Source organism: Paroedura picta, chromosome 6 (assembly GCF_049243985.1).
Source record: "Paroedura picta isolate Pp20150507F chromosome 6, Ppicta_v3.0, whole genome shotgun sequence".
In the NCBI taxonomy this organism is placed as follows: Eukaryota; Metazoa; Chordata; class Lepidosauria; order Squamata; family Gekkonidae; genus Paroedura; species Paroedura picta.
The window spans coordinates 90,634,026-90,655,735 of record NC_135374.1 but is presented as its reverse complement, the minus strand read 5'-3'; the positions used below and the strand labels follow the sequence as shown (position 1 = coordinate 90,655,735).

General features: G+C 43.4%; 1 protein-coding gene across 1 annotated transcript in view; it reads left to right on the top strand.

Moving 5' to 3' along the window:
- Positions 1-5,349: 5,349 nt before the first annotated feature.
- Positions 5,350-21,710, top strand: part of ST6GAL2 (ST6 beta-galactoside alpha-2,6-sialyltransferase 2) — a 233,730-nt gene continuing 217,369 nt past the window's right edge. Inside the window, exon 1 of the transcript XR_013232108.1 lies at positions 5,350-5,364. The gene's annotated coding sequence lies outside the window, so the exon portion shown is untranslated. The remainder of the gene's footprint in view (positions 5,365-21,710) is intronic.

Here is a 21,710-nt window from a genome sequence, read left to right as displayed (position 1 = left end):
GCCAGATTAAGACTGCCGCTCTTAACCACTACACCAAGCTGTTTCCAGGCTGCCAATCATCTAGCCTTGCACAACTTTGATCATTTTCCTCCTAGATTTTCAGGATATCCCAGAAAATGAATGTTGACTATAACCCATTATCAACAGTGGGTGGATCTGACCACAGACCTGCACATTCTTTGCCACTGCATCCAGCTTATGATTGCCAACTTCCAGGTAGGGCTGCCAATCCCCAGGTGGTGCCTGGAGATCTCCAGTAACTACATGTGATCTCCAGCTGACAAAGATCAAAATACAGAGCTCCAGACTACCGAGCTCAGTTCCGCTGGGAAAAAATGGCTGCATAGGAGGGTGGACTCCAGGACATTATACCTTACTGAGGTCCATCCCCTCTCCAGTTCCCACCCTCCACAGGCTCCACCCTGAAATCTCTTGGAATTGTCCAATCCTGGGCTGGCACCCCTACTTCCAGGAATTGCAACTCATTTCCAGACTACAGAGATAGGTTCCTCAAGAGCAATGAGGCTGACTGACTCAAAACATCTGCTGGTGTGTCCCCACCCGCCCCGCCCCCAGACGCCCTCTCCCGTGACTGAACAATCAAACGTACCCAGGGATTTGGCAATGTTATTGTTCTGTTAAAATACTGTTCTGGTTGTTATGTTATGATTGTTATCTATTATATTGTTATAATATTCTATTTAACTATTCTACATTTTATGTAAACCGCCCAGAGCCGTATGGAAGGGCGGTATCCAAATCTAAATAAATAAATAAATTTATAATGTGGACTGTGTGGCATCACACCCCTCCTCAGCTGCCTCCCTCCCAACTTAATCTTTCCCAGGTTACACTCCCCAAACTCCATGGATTTCCAGTGTCAGAGTTGGAAACCCTAAATCAGAGGACTCTTGGTATTTAAAAGCAAGATGAGAGTCATGACCTTGCCTGGTTTCTCCTGAGCATCCAGTATTCAGATGCATCCTCTGTGTATATCTGGCCATGAAAGCCCAGAGATTAATACATGTACAATTTGTATGCTACTTTTCAAATATAGGTGTCTTGTAACAACCGAAACATTACAAAATGGTGTATCTTTCTTGTTAAACAGTTAGACTGCCCAACACCATGCCTCACCAAGATAACAAATGCTGGAATAGAAAGCATTTGAGATTCTGAAGTTAAAACAAGGCTAAAAAAAATCAGTAAGATCTAAACATAGAGCTAAAGCTGTCAGGCACAGTAGAATAAAAAAGTTTTGACTTGCACTATTTGTTTCCACAAAGGGATTTCCCCTCAGGTGGACACAGCATTCCCTTGCTTTGCTTATGAGCTCCCACAACATTCTGAGTCCTCACAAAGCACTCCTAGGGCTTTCCCTTTTGAACGAGAGCAAAGAAAAAACTCATTGTTCTGACAAGAAGATGAAATCGTGCTGTGGGGGCAAGCAGAGCCTCGGTGGGAAAGCTCTGCCTGCGGCCAGTAGGGGGCGTGTGGAGCTTAGCACCACCTTAAAATGGTGATGGTCAGCTCTGGTGTTAGGGTGAGGTGCAGCAGTGAGCCAGGGGCTACGTATGGGAGGTTGATGGGCTCATTGGGGTGTGTGCGATTATTATCATGTCAGTGCTTCTGAGCCAACCTGAGGAGCAGGATGACTGTGAGGGGGTGAGCAGCGCAGGAATGGAGCACCTAAATGCCCTTTCCCAGGTTCTTCAGTCCTGTTCGCTGTTGTTTGTGCTGAAGGGGCCGACGGGTGAAAGGAGCTTTGGTATCTAAAATGAAAACCAATTTGGCATAAGAATTGGATGTTGAATGTGACTGTAGAGAGTCAGACTCAAATCCTCATTCTGGATAGCTTAGGGACCGACACATTATAAGCATAATCTACCTCACAGTATTGTTAGGAGGATAAAATGAGGGAAGAAGAACAATGTACATCACAGAGAGTCCCTTTGAGGAAGAATGCAATATTAAAAATATATTTTAAATAACACAAAATTAAGAGAATGGGCTACGATGAAGTTCCACAATTCCATCACTGTGATAGTACTATGGAGAAAATAATCAGTGCTATCTACAGAACACATCTTCAAAAAGCACAACAGTCTGAGATGTACCCATCAATTGAATTTTCGTGGACTGATTGAAATGAAGGGACAGGTGCCCTCAGGAAGGCTCAGGTACGTTTCTCCAGAGCTCTCTGAATAGGTTTCTCTTCCAGTTCTGAAATTTTTCTCGCTCACAGTTTGAGGCCTTCCAGTTACATCGGAGAATTTCTCCACACAGATTGACTTCATCCCAGAAATACTTCATCCTAAATAGAAATTTTCCACACCCCTCTAGCGAACGTTCGTTTTTATGGCTGTTAATACTTATGGAAAAATCTATGACAGCAAAATGTAATTTTTGTACGGTTCACATTCATGATAAAATGAATTGCACCACAGAGCAAATGATGAAAAAATTAAAGTATTTTAAACTCATTGGTTTGATGTATATATATATAAAAACTTGTACCACATCTCTGGGCTCCAACTGCAGAGATAGTGACCTACTTCCTCCGGCAAGCAGCCATGAGTCTTGTGCAATCAGAGCTACCCAAACCCACATGCATTGTTTAACACTGTCAGTGCTCCAAACCTAACCAGAAATATTTCTCATGCAGTCTAGTAACGATGCCTACTGGTTTCTGTTTCCCCGGAATGAGTGAGTGGATGGAGGAGCAACAATCATGGGGAAATGGTGGGTGTACGTCTGTGTATATGAAAGAAACACCACCCAAGCAGAACTGACAGAGGACACCCTGACTGGCAGTTCTGTTTATAGTGTTTCCACTTTCCACTAATCATCGTATCATTTGTCACTGTGCCTGCTCCTTAGGAAACCAGAGGAAAAACTTCGGTGGCAGATATTTAGGACCTCATGATAGGGATAGGGTTAAAAGCTGAGATTTGGCCTTTTCCTCTGATCAATAGCTTGCCTATTTTATAGAGCAGAGAGACTAAGGCAGAGATCTCATCTCACCATCTCCTTAATTTAATATAATGGCCTAACTGTTTCCTCATGGTGGTACAACCCAGCTATTATGAGCTTCAACAGGCCCATGGCTAGGGTTAGCAGGTTCCACCAGCCACCAGAGAGGAATGGAGGGCCAAAAACGTTGCCAAATCCAGGATGCAAAACTCTTGGAGATTTGGAGATGGAGCCTGGGAAGGAGAGGGACCTCATTGGATAACAGTGCTGTAGCTTTACCCTCCAAAGCATCCAGTTTCTCCAGGGGTGCTGAGCTCTGCACTCTGGAGATAAACAGTGATTCTGGGGGATCCTCAGGTCCCATGTGGAGGCTGGCATCCCTACACAGCTAAAGGGGGGCTCGGACTTTGAATGTTGAGGTTCTATTTTATACAAATAAAATTATGTCCCTAGCATTTTCTTTTGCAGTTATGAAGGAAAATGTTCCCATTTATTTCAAGACTGCCTATATAAGGAGCAGGGGTGGTAAACCTGCAAGCTGGCTAGAATTAACTGCTTCCTGACCAAAATTCATTCTCATCTGTTCTGGGATGTGGGAATCCCTTGGAGTTCACATCCCCCCGGCAGAAAATGGCTGCTTTGCAGGGAAGACTCCATAGCTTTATACTCCATTGAGATCCCTCCCTGCTCCAGATCCTGCCCATTCCCAGCTTCACCCCCAAAGTCTCCAGGTAGTTCTCAACCCACAGCTGGCAACCTTAGCTCTGCCTAGGGTTGCCGGGCTCCAGGTGGTGCCTGGAGAGCTCCCAGAACTTCAAATGATCTCTAGACTACAGAGATCAGAGTCCCTGGAGGTAATGGCTGCTTTGGAGACCCGAATAAGGTTCTTCCACTCCATAAACCCTGTTCCCCCCAAATTCCCCCCAAAGAACTCCCAATTCAGAGTTGGCATTGTTAGCTTTGCAGTATTCCTTTTCACTCTCTCATTTTTTTTTTACTGATGCATAGTGCCTCTTTAATAAGCTCTCACAGTATCCCTGAGTGAGAATGTGTGAGACCAGGAGGGAGGGAAAGATTCACTGTTGTAGCTGGTAACTTATGCAAACCCAAGTTAGGCCACTCCTGAGCCTACGTGAAGAGGAACCAACTAAAGTTTTAAGTACATTTTCCTCTTCAAGTCAAGCTGTGTGCCCTGGGTTTCCTAGTGTCCTTAAAAATAAGCCACTGGGTTAGAGGTTCAGTTTTCCCCCCTGCAGTGTTCTGTTTTTTTAATACCACAGTAACAAGTGAGGATATGGAGCAGAAAACCAAAATGAAGATTTTGGGTTTGTGCTTCTGTTGGCATTGCAATATTTGCCTCAGGAATAGGCACAGCAATGAGAGGGAACGCAGAAGGAAAACACAACTTGATATCTGAATTCAGCATGAATTATAATCCTTTTGCTGTATTTTTCGTCTGTAAAGTAATACTTCATGTACAGAATGCCTCTTACTCACCTGTGAATGGCTTGCGCATGGAGCTGCTCACCGTAACATAGTAGGACTCCAGCATGACACAAAGACAAGCAATCTTTCATATAAAGCAAAAAGAATGTGGACACATCTGTTTATTAAAAAGAAACTGGAATGCATAGTAAAGGTAAAGGTAAAGGTATCCCCTGTGCAAGCACCGAGTCATGTCTGACCCTTGGGGTGACGCCCTCTAGCGTTTTCATGGCAGACTCAATACGGGGTGGTTTGCCAGTGCCTTCCCCAGTCATTACCGTTTACCCCCCAGCAAGCTGGGTACTCATTTTACCGACCTCGGAAGGATGGAAGGCTGAGTCAACCTTGAGCCAGCTGCTGGGATCGAACTCCCAGCCTCATGGGCAAAGCTTTCAGATGGCTGCCTTACCACTCTGCGTCACAAGAGGCTCTTATGGAATGCATAGGGCAGGGCAATAAATTTGGTCTCATCTCACACCTTTGTTCAACATTTTCTTTTTCCTGCCCTGCTAAATTCTATTCCTAGAGCCAGAGGGGAAGAAAAATCTTGAAAGCACTGGAATGAAGCAAGTGCATATATCTGCCATTATTTCCTTCCTCCATGCATCCTGAGTTTAGAAATCAACAGGCCCACACTTGCTGCATGAGCATTCTGGGAAAGGGGGAAGTCCATACCAGGTGTCATGCCTCATCCTCTCTGTTCTTCAGAAGAGAATGTTAATTGCTTCTCAAGGGGGGCTCTTTTTGTTATCTGTTTACAATTTGTCATGGAGAATCTCTTGGGTCTGTACTACAATCCTTGAGAATTTCATCTCAGCTTGGTGTTTCTGAATGTGAGGAAACGATGCCCGGAAATGTGTTTCCTGATGAACCTAATGGAAACAATGGTATCGATTAACCCATATGGTGAGTTTTCATTTCTGTATTTTTTTTAATTACTGAAGTTTTTTAAGGAGGAAAAGACCATAGTAAGTTACAACTGAGCCTGACCTCTGAAGCCTTCCTCTTAAGAGGGGGATGGGGTTGCAGAATAAGCAGGGGCTGAAATATATAACCAAGTTGGCAAGCCCTAGGAAAGGAGAAGACAATGCACTGAAAGAAGGGCAAGTTTATGTTGGGAATGCTGATTATAAGTTCTGGTTTGTGATTCGTCTCTCTGTCTCTGAGGCTGATGTCTGCCAGCAGAGCCACACAGATCCATCCCAGAGAGAGAGAGGACAGAGAGAAAGAATGTTTACAACACTGATTTAAGTCTCTCAAGTTTGTATTCAATTTGCATTCTCATTTCCCATTTGGTTTTGCTCCTGCTATTTTAACTGTGCAGTCCAAATCAGAGTCACTCCAGTCTCAACCCACTGATTTTTAATAAAGTTTGACTGGAGTAAATCTGGGTAGGATTTCACTGGAAATATTTTCTCCCAGTGTTTGATTTCCACTCCCCTCCCCTTGTTCTCTACCATGTGTTGACTAATCTGTCTCTGCTTGTGAAGCTGGATGGCCATCTCCCTGCCAGAAATTTTGCTCAAGGTCAACAGGGTATAAAAGGCTGAAAGAGGAAGGATAACAAAATTAATGCACAAAGACATGGATGGAGTGTACCCCCTCCCCTTAAAGCTTAGTGCTATTCACTCCAGAAATGCTATTTGTCTGTGGTCTAACTATCCATGATAAGGACTCAGGGTGATCAAGGTGAATCACAAACATGCTGGATCTGAATAGGAAATATTTTGAAACTAGAAATATAGCCCGCTATAGAAGGCATACAGCGGGCTCTAGAAACAAACCTTTGATGGTGTCCCGCGGCGACGGGTCTCGGCGTCAGCTCCGGCGGCGGGGGAGGCAGGGAGCCCCCGGCAGCCGCACTCGGCGCGACCCCTATACTGCTGGCCCGCTCTTACATCATCTGCCCCAAGCATTCCTACTAATCGCATGGAAACACGGTCGTCTGGTGGAAAAGACGCCGTGACTGTGCCCCTTTGAACAATGCTGATGGGCAGGGGAGAAGCGGCGTGACGCCACGGAGGCAGGAGGAGGCCGTGAATCCCACTCGAGGGCGGGGCAGAGCCTTCGCCCCTCCTTCTCTTCCCAGAATCCATTGGGAGCAGTGCGGCCTGCTCCGGTTGCCATGGAGCGTGCGGCGGTGCTTCGCGTGAAGCGGAAATGCGGGGGGTCGGCGCCGGCCGAAGCTCTGCTGCTGGCCTGCAAGCGGCTCCGTACCGAGTCCGAGGTTGCTGACGCCCCTGCCGGCGGAGATGGAGTGGAGAAGAATCTCTTCAAACTGGTGGCAACCGTGGCCTCTCAGGTGAGGCTCCCTTGGGCAGCGGCTTGACGCGGCGAGAGGCGCTTCGCGCCTCTCGCCGCATCAGGCCGCTGGGCAGGGAGTCCCCGGCAGCCGCGCTGTGCGCGGCTGCCAGGGACTCCCTCGGGTAGGCGGCTGACGTGGCGAGAGGCGCTTCGCGCCTCTCACCGCATCAAGCCAGGAGCAACTGCGAGCCGCGTTGCGTGCGGCTCACAGTTGCTGGGGCTGGGAATCGGAGGGACCAATCGGCAGGCGCTTCGGAGGGACCAATTCTGCTTAGCGCCTGCCGATTGGTCCCTCCGATTGTCTGTCCTGAGGAAGGGTCCAACCCGGACCCTTCCTCATCACGGACAAAGCCCACCTCAACAGGGCTTAACCATTTATTTAGTCCGTGGCGCCACGGGCGGTTTAAAGATAATATCATTGGCCGGATATAGAACCTGTTAGGCATATTCTCTTTGTGCCCACATTTCAATGCAATGGCTTACTTTATTTATTGGAAATTCTTGGGGGGAGGAAAAGGAAAGAAAGAAAATAAAAGAACGACTGCCATCTGAAAATAAATTATCTGCGTTGTCTGGGGAAAAATACAAGATTAATGGGAGCCCAAAATTAATGTGGCTGTGCCTTTTCCAATTCTAATACTGATAATCATGTGCAGCTCAGCAAATTATATCCACTGTTTGTAAATGAAATATTGCAATAGTCACGTTTTTTCATTCTTCATAACAAAACAAGGATGTCATTGTTTGGAATGAGATAGGAAGTACTGGGATGTGTGTGTGTGTGTGTGTGCGTGCGTGAGAGAGAGAGAGAGAGAGAGAGAGAGAGAGAGAGAGAGAGAGAGAGAGAGAGAGAGAGAGAGAGAGAGAATGAATACCATATTTTAATGTCAACTTAGAATACACCTAAATTAGCTTCTGGTGTGAAGGAAATGGTGCATGTCATGGAGAGGAGCAAAGATGCTTAAGTCAGGCATTTGGGAAGAAGAGTTATACCTGTTTCCCAAGAACAATGGATAGAGGACAGCAATTCCTCAGCCTGAATATAAATACAAAATGTTCTTATAGTGCAAACCATCAAGACAGAATTCTAGCCCACGGTATTTATCCCATCATGCCCTGGTTTAATAACTAAAGTGACAAAAGTTTGTTTTGTCTCTCTGACCTCCCACAAGCCAAATTGTGGCTTCTTCGTCTTCTCCCCAGGTGCCTGACACTTACGTGTTCCCCCAGGCTGCAGCTTCCTTGATATCCCAGTCCCTCAACACCCTCACACCTTCTTGCAGCAAAGGCAGAGGAGGCTGAGTGGGGTGAAAAAAGTTTCTATCTAGGACCCTCAGATTGTGTAGCTGCATGTTTTTCCTTCTGATGTCGACTGGCTTGTCTGTATGTTGAATGCTGCCTAGGCCCTATTAATTTTTCAAGTGTTTAATGTATTCCTTCTTTGTTTTAAGATTACCAGCACCTCTCCTTTTAATTCCCTCTTTTCGCTTTCTGTTTTTGAATTCCCTCAGAACTACTGCTGAAGTTGCTGTGAGCCTCCATTTTGGCTGATTCTGAATGGCAGGCAGAGACTTTCCCCTCTGCTTCCCAGATTATGCCCTTTATATCTATATGTGGGATGTACCGAATTATAACCTCAGTTACGTCCCTCACTTCTCTAAAACTTCTCTAATACTGCAGAAAGACAATGCTGAACTAAGCCAAGGAGGTTCTTTGAGATGTTTTGGTCATGTGAAATATCTTTGGGGAATAGTTTCACTTTTGTAAGGAATTAATGCTAGACAATTTCTCGTGCCCAAAATACTCATCATTTTTGTCCAACAAAGGATCTGAGAATTGATCCTGGGAATGTTGTCATTAAAACACTTAGCAGGGACCCATAATCTTGTCCAGATTCTCAGGGAAAGACCCTCTCATATTTAGGATTGGTCATTTGATAAAAAATAAGCTCAAAACCTCCCTGGTTTAGGGTTGGTCATTTGATTAAAAAAAACAGGTTTATTTTTTTATTTTATTTTATTTATTCATTTCCCAACTGTAAAACTGAGATAACAAGTGATTCCCTCCCCACCTCATTCCCTGGTCCCTTTGTTCTTGACATCAGCATTTAAGGATCTTTGTAAAACGAACCATTATTTCCCTGGTTTACATGTGCAACTTAATGTAATGGCTCCCTGAACTAGGCAGTTCCATAATTACAATGATAATGATTATAATCGCTCTCGATTAAACAACACATAACTGAATTTGGAAAATGACATGCAATAATGTGGGAGAAAAAAAACTTTATAATAGCACAAAACCCATGACTGATGAGAAAGATAACTCATATCGGAAAGCCCGTTTTTTAGTGACAAACTACTTAAGCAAGGCACCCATTCACACAAAATACACATGCACAAAACATTCCTATCTGCTCTCCCAGATCTTATTAGTGTTACTTCAAACATTTTTATGCTGCCTTTCCATCTGATCTGAGTCCACAAGGCAGCGTATATAAAATATTAAAACAGCTAAGCAATTAAAGGTACAGTTCAAATTATAACATAATTGAATTAAACTCATAAACCCCACTAGATGGAGGGCTGGTAAACATTATTGGCAGCATGCCAGACAAAACAACAATGCTTCACAGGCTGGTGAATCTCCCCGGGGAAGGAGTTCCAGAGCTTTGGTGCCACAACTGATGAGGCCCCTTCTTGGGCTGCCAGCAGGTAGCTTCATATGGTGGGGACAGTCAAAGCAGAGCCTCCAAAGAGAACTGTAGTGCTGTGCTAAGTCAGGGTAGTCAAACTGCGGCCCTCCAGATGTCCATGGACTACAATTCCCATGAACCCCTGCCAGCATTCGCGAATGCTGGCAGGGGCTCATGGGAATTGTAGTCCATGGACATCTGGAGGGCCGCAGTTTAACTACCCCTGTGCTAGGTTCATATGAGAGGAGATTTTATAACACTTCAAGATCTAGAAGAAGATTTGGTTTAATTTAATCTAAAAAATCCTATTAACTCACCTTTCTTCTGCAAAGCAGAACTCAAAACAATTTTCAATAAAAGAGTCACCAAACTCATTGCTTGGCAAGGGCTCATTAAAAATGGTCTGTGGTTTAGTTTGTTTGTATTATGCCTACTTTTACCCTTCTGTCTTGTTATTCTCAACTCACTATCCCTAAATGTGGGAGGGCTGTTCTTTTGGCCAGGTTAAAACGCTTCCCCCTCCACTGTTTTCTTAGGTAGATTATGAGGAGCAGCTTGGGCAGATTCTTGTGGATCTGGTGCAACTGAACCTTCAGCTCACACCTTTGCCAACTTGTTGGTGGAGCCTTTGAGAGATCTCTAGATTCAGCCAATGATAGCTTCTGTTTCTTCTTCTACTTCTCCAGCTTCTCTGCTAGCCATCACTGATTTTTGCATAACACTAACTGGGGCAGAATTTTTGACTGCAGTGGGTTCAAAACCAGAGTGGAATTAGAGAGTTGTATTAAAGTAACTTGTGCTTTCTGAGACTAGTCAGTCATTGGTTTATCTGAAATAAAGATTAACAATCCCCCCCCCCCCAAATTCTAGGCAAATTGGAAGCATAAATATAGCTGTGGAACTATTCAGTCTCCATGGGGTATATGTGTGAAATAACCCTTGGCAGACTTTCCTGCTGTTGTGAAGCTCCCAGCAAGCTAGCTTTCCTTTTCTTATGGCACTCCTAACACTGATTAGTTCCTACATAGTGTTACAAACTATGACTTGGGACATTCTTGGATATTTGGGAGCTGTGCCAGTGGAGGTCAAGTTGGAGGAGGGGAAGGAGTTCAAGAGTGTGATGTCATCCAAAGCTGCCATTTTCTCCAGCGGATCTGATCTCTGTAATCTGGAGATCATTTGTAATTTTGGGGGAACTCTTGGTCCTGTTTTGAGATTGGTAATTCTACAGTAGCCCTCCTTTACCATTTTGGACTACTTGGTAGCTATCCCTGCTACATCTAAGGTCTATGTGTACAGGCTCCAATGAGATGTCCATCCATATAACACACATTTCATGTGTGCACAGTGGGCTTGCTTTTGGATTGTGAAACTCCTTGTGATTTGAGGGTGGATCCTAAGGAGATTGGGGTTTGGGGAAGGGAGGGACCTTAGCTGGCCGCAGCACCATAGAGTCCACCTTATAAAGCAGCCATTTTTCCAGTAGAACTGTAATCTGAGGATCAATTATAAATTCCCAGAGAACTCTAGGCCCTTACCCGTAAGTTGGAAACCCTACGCACACACAGACTGCTCCTGAAGGATGTTGTTTTTCTATTTGTGTTATGTGCAGATCTGAATTAGTCTAATAGCTAATGTCATCTATAAATGCCCTTGTCCTTAGCACTTAGGCCAATGATGATCCACTTTTTTCCATACTCCTTTTTTCCACAAAATTGAATTTTACAGAAATAAAGGTATTGCATTGAAAATAGGTACACGTTTCACTTATGCAAATTAAACAGAGTGAAAAGTTTCCATTTCAACAGCCTCATTTATATTCGGCTGTGAACTTGACTGGGGTGGGGGGAGAGACAAGCCAACGGAGTTGCCTCCCCTCAATTGACTTTAAATAGAAAACTGGATTGTGATTGAAAGAATATTACGTTGTTGATTTTCTTTTTATTCTCTTTGCATCTTATGACTTTGGTAATTTTAAAACATCTGGAAAGGTTGATGTGCCCTTGTATACTGCTGCTGCCATTGATGTTGGTTTGTTTCCCCCAGATTAATTCCACACAGCAGGGCATGGTTTGTTCCCGTAAGAGAGAGAGGAACCTGAGTCGTATAGGAACATGTTGGCTCTTAAGCCTGTGGGAGAAATGCTTATTTATCTCACAGCTGCGGTTAAACCTTTCAATTTTTCATGACCTCTGCCATAAAGTGGTTAGATTGTACATGAGCTTACAAATACTATTCATAAAACATACATACACAGGGGCTGAGTGGAATCGGGGAGAAAACTTGAGAATCGCAGCAGGGGAACAGTGCAGTTTAGGGAAAATATACTAGGAGGAGAAAAGAAAAGAGGTATTTGCAGAGCCAATGTTATGTATTGAATTAAGGAACCCAGATGTAGCAGATACCAAAGCCTTATTCTGCTGCTTTGGGCCAGAATCCAAATAGCAGCATAACTCACTTCCTGTGTGCAGAGAGTTTTAGGGACCTCTTTCAAAGGTGAGACCATTATGCCAAGCTCAAGCTCCAAGAGTGGTGGCACAGGCTGGTTATGCTGAATGGTGCACTTATCATTTTTGCTAGTCCTCATGGTATTTAGCTATAGGAGGAAAAAAATGTGAGACATAACCATTCAGGGGAAATGTAAAGCACACAATAGTCGTGGCAACTTTGTCCCACCCTCGCCATCCCCTCTCCATTTCCTGCTCTGAGTAATTTTTTTAATGTCATGGTCCGCAAAGCTTCATTGTCAAAGGTAAAATAAAATCTTTTTTAAAGTGTCCATGGTTTTTTTTTTTGGGATCAGGCAGGCAAAACACAGCCCCATTTCTGTTTTTTGGAGGTGGGAAATGAGCTGGGAAAGAGGGGGTGGGTGGGTGATCCATCAGCCTTCTCCTGATCATACAGGGGTCTGGGCACATTGTTTTTAAGCTAACCATTAACACAAAATATTTTGGAGCTTTAATTACCATGTGCAGCCTTCTCACAACTCGGGCTGGCAAAAACAGCCCCATTTCTGTTTTCTGCAGGCGGGAAATGAGCGGGTAAAGAGGGGGGGGGGTGATCCAGCAGCCTTCTCCCGATCATACAGAGGTCTGAGCACCTTGTTTTTAAGCCAACCATTAACACAAAATGTATTTTTGGGCTCCAGGAACCATGTTCAGTATCTGAGAAATCCACCCAGACAGAAATAAAGTAAATATATATATGAATCTCAAAAGGGGGGGGGATGTTTTATCATTCTGGTGTTTCTCCATAGCAATGCGGCAGTGTTGATTTTTATTTAATTTTTTTTATTTTAAAAAATGTATCCGTGTTGTGGCATTACCACATAGCAATGTGGAAGTGCCTTTAAAATACTGGGGGTGGGGCAGTGGGGAGAAGAAATTTTCAGGCCATGAGATAACTGGGGTGCTGTGATTGACAAGCCAAGGAGCGGAGGGAAAAGTTCAGCTTGTTTTCACTGCAATGAGGCAGAGGGAGAACATGGGAGGAGTCCCCTGTGAGGAGGGTCACAAATATGAGATTTAACATCCCACGTTTGCCAGCAGGAAGCCACTCGCATTTTCCCCCTTCATGTGGAAATGGTCTAAATACTCCTCCAATGCCCCCTGTAGCATATTCTTCATATTCTGTTCCACCATGTATACTGCAGATCTTGTGTATTCCAACAGAAATCACAATTGCCTACAGACAAATAGGTATTCCTCCCACCCGACAGGTGTGAGAATGTACCTGTGCTGATTATTCCAAGCTGGAACGTTTGCCCTTCCTAGAAACAAACAATGGGTCATGCTGCCATGACAAGAATAATCTTTTTAAAAACCAAAACTGAGCCACAGTGCCCTGAAGTACCTCTTTCATTAGTCAAACAACTTCTACCTACACAAATTTGGTGAGGGGGAATAAAAAAAAAAAGCTCTGCTGTTTTCATAAGGCAATGGGAGCATGCGCATATGCAAATGGCTTCAACTCTAGACATTTCACCTGCCTTTGCCAGCAATAATTACTGAGTCAAGCAGGGTTATGGAGCACAGGGAGACACCTTGCATCCACAAGTCGTTAACTGAGAAATATTTTATGTGCTCGATGAATGTGACAAACAGCACATAAGGAGAGAGAAGTGTCATCGGGTGGAGGGTGGATAGGGACAAGTTGTAGGGAAGCAGTATGCCATTCCACAGACCTAATGTTTTTCAGCTTGAGTGGAAGTCCCTGTGCCTAAACAGAGGCTAATCTAGATCCAAGCCAAGGTGTGCACTACAGCAGAATAGAGTGTGGTTCCATTTGGACCTAGGATAAGAGTTCAGCATTCTCTCTCTCTTCTGCATCTCTTCCTTGCTCCCCAGGGAAAGCGGTCACTGGTCTTTTCTCATTTACCTGCATGTAACATGTTGTTTGCCTCTGCGGCAAAAAGTCTGAGATATTAAGGAACAGAATTGCACATTGGAGATAAATGATTCAAACTAAAATCTCCGTACAATTAAAGTAATGCCAGTCAAAGGATTAGTACTGAAAGCTACGAGGAAATGTCTAGAGAAAATTGGTGGCAGAATTGCTGCACTCTAGCAAGTACAAAACAAAAATAATTACACTGGAAGCCATATGAATTGTCTAAATTGCACTCTGCCTGTGACATATGCAGCGCTGGCTGCTTATTAGTCTGTTATGAATGCAGTATTACAAATAATAGGAACAGGAGAAATAACAAGAAAAAAATAATTAAAAGCCCATTTAAGATTCTGAGGGGAACAGAATGCACATTCTCAAAAAAACGAAACCATTGTACATTGAGGCTAATTCAGGGGTTAGTTTTGTTACAGGGGCAGCGGATAAAAAAATCCAATTAAATAAATAAACAAATAAATAAACAGATAAACAAACAAACATTGGGCTTAACAGACTCGATGTGCCTAAACAGCTAAGTCACTTGGAATATGGAGACGGGGGGGGGGGGGAGCATTAGGCTTACAAAACTTACGATGTGTATTTTAATTTAAATTTATTTACAGCTGACCATTTCCCTGTGACTTTAAACATATTTTTTTCATGTAGCCAGGTGTTCAGGCTACAGAGATCCATACAAAGGTCACCTCCAGGTTTGATGCTCCCATTGCCTCTCTCTCTACGCAGGCCTGCCCTTTTCTCTGACCTGGAAACTGCAACTAGTCCAGAATGCAGTGGCAGGTCCTGAGTAGAACATCCTGGAGGGCCTGTATCCAGCCTGTTCTCAGGCAACCGGGCTGAATTCCAGATCAGGTTCAAGGCATTGGTATTGATCTTTAAGGCTATCCATGGTCTGAGCCTGACATACCTAAGAGACCACCCAACTGACTATAACCCCCAAAGACCACTGTGCTCCACTAACACAAACAGGCTGATAATCTGTGATCCAAGAGATGTATACTTGGCCTCAAACAGGGCCGGGGCCTTCTTGGTCCTGGCCCCTACCTGGTGGAACAAACTCCCAGAAGATCTGCAGGCCCTACAGGAGCTTTCACAGTTCCGAAGGGCCTGTAAAACAGAGCTCTTCTGCCAGGCATTTCGTTGGGGACAATGAGTAATAGAACACCAGAAAGGCCCTCTTCTGCAGAATTCCCACCCTGGATCTGGTTTTAACAGCAAAGACTGGAAACTACAATGAATAAGAATCTGTTAAATGGTTTTAAATGTTTAAATGAATGAATGAATTCAATGCAGCATCTAGCCAGAACAAAATGTTTAAAATGTTATTATTATTTTTTTAATGTTTATTGTTATTCTGAAATGTTGCAAACTGCCCAGAGCTGGCTGTGCCGAGAGAAGCAGACATAAAGCTTGAATAAATAAACAATAAATAAATATAATTTGCTCAGTTGGAATGTGAAATAATGTATATAATATATGACCTTTTAAAAGGTTCGTCCCTTGATTTCTGTTTTTTGAAATAGACATTTAGCAGGTCATTTTTCCTGTGTCTGTGCTGCTTTATAGTGCTGAAGATTTTTCCTGAATTATTGTAATAATATTCCCCGACATGTGTATGAAAGAGAGAGAGAGAGAGAGAAATAAACGTTGTCCAACAAAACTGAGTAACCTTGGTTTGTACTTGTGTTTCTCTCTTTGTGAACATATGTGTGTATGTGATTCTGTATATTGGCACATTTCTTCAGAATTACAAGTATCGGCAGAGGGTAGGCCATGAATTAGTACACATTATAATGAGAATGTTGAACAGAGACAAGGGCATTGCAGGAATAACAAGCTAAGTTTAAGGTTATCGTTTGTTTGGGTTCAACTCTAGGGGAAGTGTGCTATGCACACGAAAACTTATACCTTGGATAAAACTTTGTTGGCCTTCAAGGTGGTGCTACTTTGTTTTGCTGCTTCATACCGATTTTGATTAGGTGTTCAACAAAAATTGAGTCCAATAGCATATTCATTCATTCCCTACGGCTCTGAGCGGTTTACATAAAACATTTTTTGAACATTCACATAGAACACTATCAAAATCAACAGTATAACAATATAACAGTATAACAATAACAACAACACATCAACTGGAAAAATTAGAATGGCACTTCAACAATAACTTGACCATCCCTCAGTAGGTTTGGTCCCTCAATCTGGGGGGGGGCACCTGTAGATGTTATGGGTCAGTCGGCCCCACCAAATGCCTGGTGGAAGAGCTCCTTTTTGCAGGCCCTGCAGAATTGTGGAAGTTCCAGCAGGGCCCTGATCTCTTTGGGGAGCTCATTCCACTAGGTGGGGGCCAGGACTGAAAAGGCCCTGGCCCTTGTTGAGGCCCGATGTACCTCTTTAGGGCCAGGGATCCATAGCCAGTTGGAGGTGGCGGACCGTAGAGCTCTTCTGGTGGTATAGGCAGGGAGGCGGTCTCTCAGATACACTTTAAGATACTTTAAAGCCAACAAAGATTTATTCAAGGTGTGAGCTTTCATGTGCATGCACACTTCCTCAGACAAATTGGAACAAGGATCACAAGAGTACAGATGTATAGAAAAGGTAAATTAGTGGCAACTTAGTAAACCATGTCATAGTATCCAAATTATGCCAGTTTTTGCTTTGCTACTTCAGGCCAACATGGCCACCCACTTGAATTTTGACTGGGTGTGGTTACCTTGAACAACATTCAAGAAGAAACCCTGCAGATGTTGTTCTGCTCTGTTATTCAGAAGCATAAGGAAACAATACATGGTGCAAGATTTGAGGCATGCCTTTGGTTGCCTGTTATCGGAACACCTTCAACAATGGTTGGTAGTGTAATAAGAAAACCTGGCCTATCTATATGCATGCTACATAAGCCTCAAAACCAAGTGCAAGTAAATTAATGCATACACATGTGCAAAACCCTGTGGCCAAGAGGAACAATAAATTTGTATGCATGCACAAAAGCAACCCTGAAAATGCGGTTAATTTTATATACTTCCAAATTACACATTATCATGCGTGTCTTGAACTTACTGGCTGTAAAATATATTTTTTATTCAGGTCCCATTTGTAATTGCACTGGGATGAAACGGCCAACTCAAGGTCAAGTTGCTATTGCTGAAAAATTGGATCGCATCCCCAGTTCTGCTGTCAGGGAAAGATCAACACGAACTGAAAGATCGAAGCGAGTTCCAGTGGACTTAGCATTGTTTACTCCCTTCCCTGAAAAGCACTGTAGCCTACACATCCCTACTCGTTTTGCATATCCCCAAACTTTCAACAGTAGAAGTTTCAGTCTTACCAGCTTGTTCACCTGAGGGATTCTCACTGCATCATCCCTGGGTGTTTTTCTGACATGTGTTACATTAAACATGTTACTGAATGACGGCATTTCAGATATGCCCTTTGATGCCCGGCAGGGAAGGCAAACATCTTAAGGATCTCACAGAACCTTTCAAAATAGCATAGATGCAGATGATGCTTCTCCTCCAATCTCCAAGATGCTGTGCAAATTTTGAGGGCCATTTCGCACGGCTTCAAAATAGCACAATGGTTGCTAATTGGAAACGCTACTAATTTGCCATAACCCACGACGTCGTAGACAATCTGCAACAATCCTGAAACCGACCCGCAAAAAGCGCTTCGTTGTAGCGCTTTCAGGGGAATCCAGAAAAGTGGATTCACCATCCGGATAGCGATACACTCCTGCAACCAATCTGCAACAGTAGCGCTAAAGACCTGTGCGTTACCATTGTTGCTGGTTCTTCAAAGTCCCTCCCCCTGGCTCTCTCCTCCAAACTTCCGGCGAAGCGATCGCCATTTTTTTTTCTCCGAGTGAGCGGGGATAAACGCACCAGCGAGCCTCTTTCTGTTTAGAGGCTTCCCTGGCTTCAGTCCTTCACCTTTAGTCACTAAGCACAAACCACATAAAAGCCCGTTTGCTGAAATAAAGTCCCTTTATTTTTTACACATAAATTCAGCCGAAAATCGGGCCCGTGAGAGGGGGGGGGGATTTTTTTTTTATCACTCGAGGCAGCGTGCCAACGATCATACAATCAAACGACAGCTCACATTAGGCAGCTGGATGGGTCTGCCTAGATTCGTTGCTATGGGTCTGTTTTTTTTTTTTTAAACCCTTTCTTAAAGGGAAAGGGGCTGTTTGGGAGCATGCTAACGGCTGCCCATTGGCTGCTTGATGGCCAGGGGCGGGACGAGCTTGGCAATAGCGCTTCCTTTCTAGCGATTTCTGCCGAGACCGGAAGCCTGTGGGAAACGCTAAAAAACGCAACTGATTCCACTACAAAGGCAGGTATGCATAACGACGAATTCCACTATTTTAAATGGCGATTTTTCATTCCGCAAACAATTTGCAACAAAGATCCCCGTGCGAAAAGGCCCTCAGTTCCTTTCTCATTCCTTAAGCTTGTGACACTAAACTCAACTTGAAATTCATTGGGTTTCAATTATTAAAATTCTGTTTTCCCAGCCTCTCTGGTACAAGAGTCCGTGAGAGTTAGATAATATGGCACAGCTGGGGATGTTGTTTCTAAATTTCTGAGAATCTAATGAACCATTTTCATCATATGGCTAGAAAGGCTACCTGTGAACTGTGGCCTGTTTTGATAGGGAAACACGTTTTTACAGTTACTATTATATACCTACTAGGGGCCAAGCCTGTTGCTTTCAGGAATGCAATGGGTGCTAGATTGAGGCTGGGTGCGTGGAAGAACTCTGTGGGTGGCCTCTCCCTCTCCCCAGGACCTGGAGGCCCCCAGGCAGGGAACTCACCAGCAGGGACAGCTCTTATGCAGCAGAGATCTGCAGCCTCTGAGCCTTAGAGGGAAGTGGAAGGAGGAGGGGGTGGGCAGGGGTGGAGGATGGAAGGTGATTGGCTGGCTGCTGGACAGACAGGCAAGCCAGTTGGAGGAGGAGGCACTCAGGGGTGGGACAGCTGAGTGGTACTTAAGCCCTGAGACACACTCCTCCTCCAAGACCTTACCAGAAATATACTATGTGGAACAGATTGTTAAATGGAATTATTGTATTTGATGTGTCTGTTACAAGAAATGTGAATGCAGACTGTTTACAGAAAGGTTGTTAAGAATAAGAGAAAAGCTCTAGCCATATTTCATATAAAGGTGACATTTATAAATTGAGTTCACATATTTGATAAATGATGAACACATATTTTGATAAATGAGTCAACTATCAGTTATTCTACTTTACAGTTATAAAGACAACTCCACCAGTAAACACAAGAGTATCATAATGGGAAAGGGAACCTTACATTTTTTTATTAGAAATTTTTTTTTTGCTTGAACTCAAAAACAAAAGCCACGTAATACCTGTTTTAGTCCTAATGTTCTTTTAGTCCTGATGTTATTAGGACTAAAAGAAATGATGCAAAGCTTTGTTCAGGCTTTCTCCCAGAACTTGGTATCATACTAGATGTGGAAGAACAAAAGCTTTGTTTATTGGGGGGAGAGTTACCAACCTCCAGCTGTGGCCTGCAGATCTCCTGGATTTACAACAGATCTATAGATAAGTTCATCTGGAGAAAATGACTGCTTTGGAGGGTAGAATCTGAAGCATATACCTTCCTTAGGTCCACTTCCACCCCCAAATCCTGCTCTCATCTTTGGAGAACCAGCTTGGTGTAGTGGCTCAGAGCAGTGACCTTTAATCTGGCGGGCCAAGCTCAATTCCCCACTCCTTCACATGCAGCCAGCTGGGTGACCTTGGGCCAATCACAGTTCTCTCAGAGCTCTCGCAGTCTCACCTACCTCACAGGGTGTCTGTTGTAGGGAGGGGGCAATTGTAAACCACTTTGAGACTCCTCCGACCAGTAAAGAGCGGGCTACTGAAAAACTGATCTTCTTCAAATCTCCAGGAATTTCTCAACCTTCAGTTGGCAATTGTGTGAGATAGTGATAGTCTTATGGCTATGTGTCAACATCCTGTGTTGAAAATAATTGGATGATGCTAGTATAAACTTACACTACCTGTTCAGTGGGAAGAAGGAAGCAACGGAAGCCTCCAGCTCATTGCAGCATGGTTCAGTCTATTCAAGATTATCTGATAGTCACCAGACTTGTGACCTTAACATGAGAGCTTCAGACTGTGGGAATGTACATGATCTACTGTGCATCCTTCAAAGGGACAACTAGCAGGAAGCAGGTCGGGACCTCCCCTTATTTCAAATAGTTTCCCTTTTTGCTTTCAATGGGCTCATTCAGAATTTCCCCCATTCTTCTGAGCACAGTTGGTTGTTCTCTTTCTCTCTCCAGCTAGAACACTCAGACAGGCTTCTCTCTCTCCATTTATTTATTAGATTTTGTTTATTTTTTTAGATTTCTATACCACCTATTTCTTTGCAGCTCTGAGCGGCTTACATTGAAACATTCTATAACTTACATGGAACGTTATACAGACTGTAACATCAAACAACTTTCTGTAAAGCATCAAAAGATTACAATAATATATTTATTTATTAAATTTTATTATTTTCATTATTTAGAATATAATATATAGAATATATAGAATATATATTTAGAATATAAATAACAATTAACAGTAACTTTTGGAGGTTAATTAAAGTCATGGGGGGCATCTAGGGGGACCAGCAGGTGTTCTGCGTCGGTTTGACTATAGTTTGTCCTCTTATTCAATAAACATATTTTGTTCTTAATAAATGTGTGCTCAGCTTCTTTGCATTATTAGACTCTGCCAACGCAAACATCTTTCCTCCCCCCTTTAACATCTACTCTGAGGACTTCTGCGTTATTTTGGAGTAGAAGTAATAGAGCCTCTTGAAGCATAGGGTTGTAAAGCAGCCAACACGCTGCCTGAAGCTCTGACCATGAGGCTTGGCGTTCGATCCCAGCAGCCGACTCTTGCTGGGTGGTAAACGGTAATGACTAGGGAAGGCACAGGGGATACCTTTACCTTTAATAGAAGTAGTATATGGTGGTGGTTGATTGTTTTTTTTTTTTTTTTGCTGTATTCCATCATGGCATGATCAAACTCAGTGGGTAAGTACTGCTAGATCTGCAGGAGCCACACTTCTGTTTGTAGAAGGCACTTATACATAGGATCTGGGTACTCATGGCAAGCTGGATGTTTCCAAATTAGTCCATTAGGGATGTTTCTGAGCACAGCCTCATTTGAATTTCTCTTTGGATTTTGGAGCTCTGAATTAATTGGCCTTGGATTCACACATTAGGGATTGGCCACTGTTCTCTTCTGTTTTGTTTTGCCAAATAAAAGACTGGAATCCCGATGTACAGTCATATCAAGATTATTTTTGTGGCTCTTATCAATGCGTGGGTCCACGTGTGTCTCAGTCCCACTGCTCGGGAAAAACTTTAAGGTTTTTACCCAGATTGTGTTTTTTTGTTTTGTTTTTGGTATTTTTTAACTCGACGTACAGTAAAGTCATTAAAGATGCAAATAGATCTAGGGGACTAAAGGCAGAAGCAAAGTGACAAAATTCAAATGCATCGTTAATTTTACAAACGTTCCTAGTTATACTAGAATTAATGAGAAATGAAATACAATGCAGAGATAAATTTCAGAATGGGGAAAAACCAAAAGGGGAAAATTGACTCAATGGATATCAGCATAATTTGAATAAGATGTTAATATGAAAGCAACACACAAATAAAATGTCAAAAAATCTACTAAGGTGCAATTTTGAGCCCAACATCATAGATAGTTAGCCCTCCTATGTTCTCATGCTTGTTTGATTCTGTTACAGAAGTTGCCCCCAAAATACTGTTTGCTAATATCATTCATAAATGCCTAGACTGGTGGTTCTCCAAATTGTGGA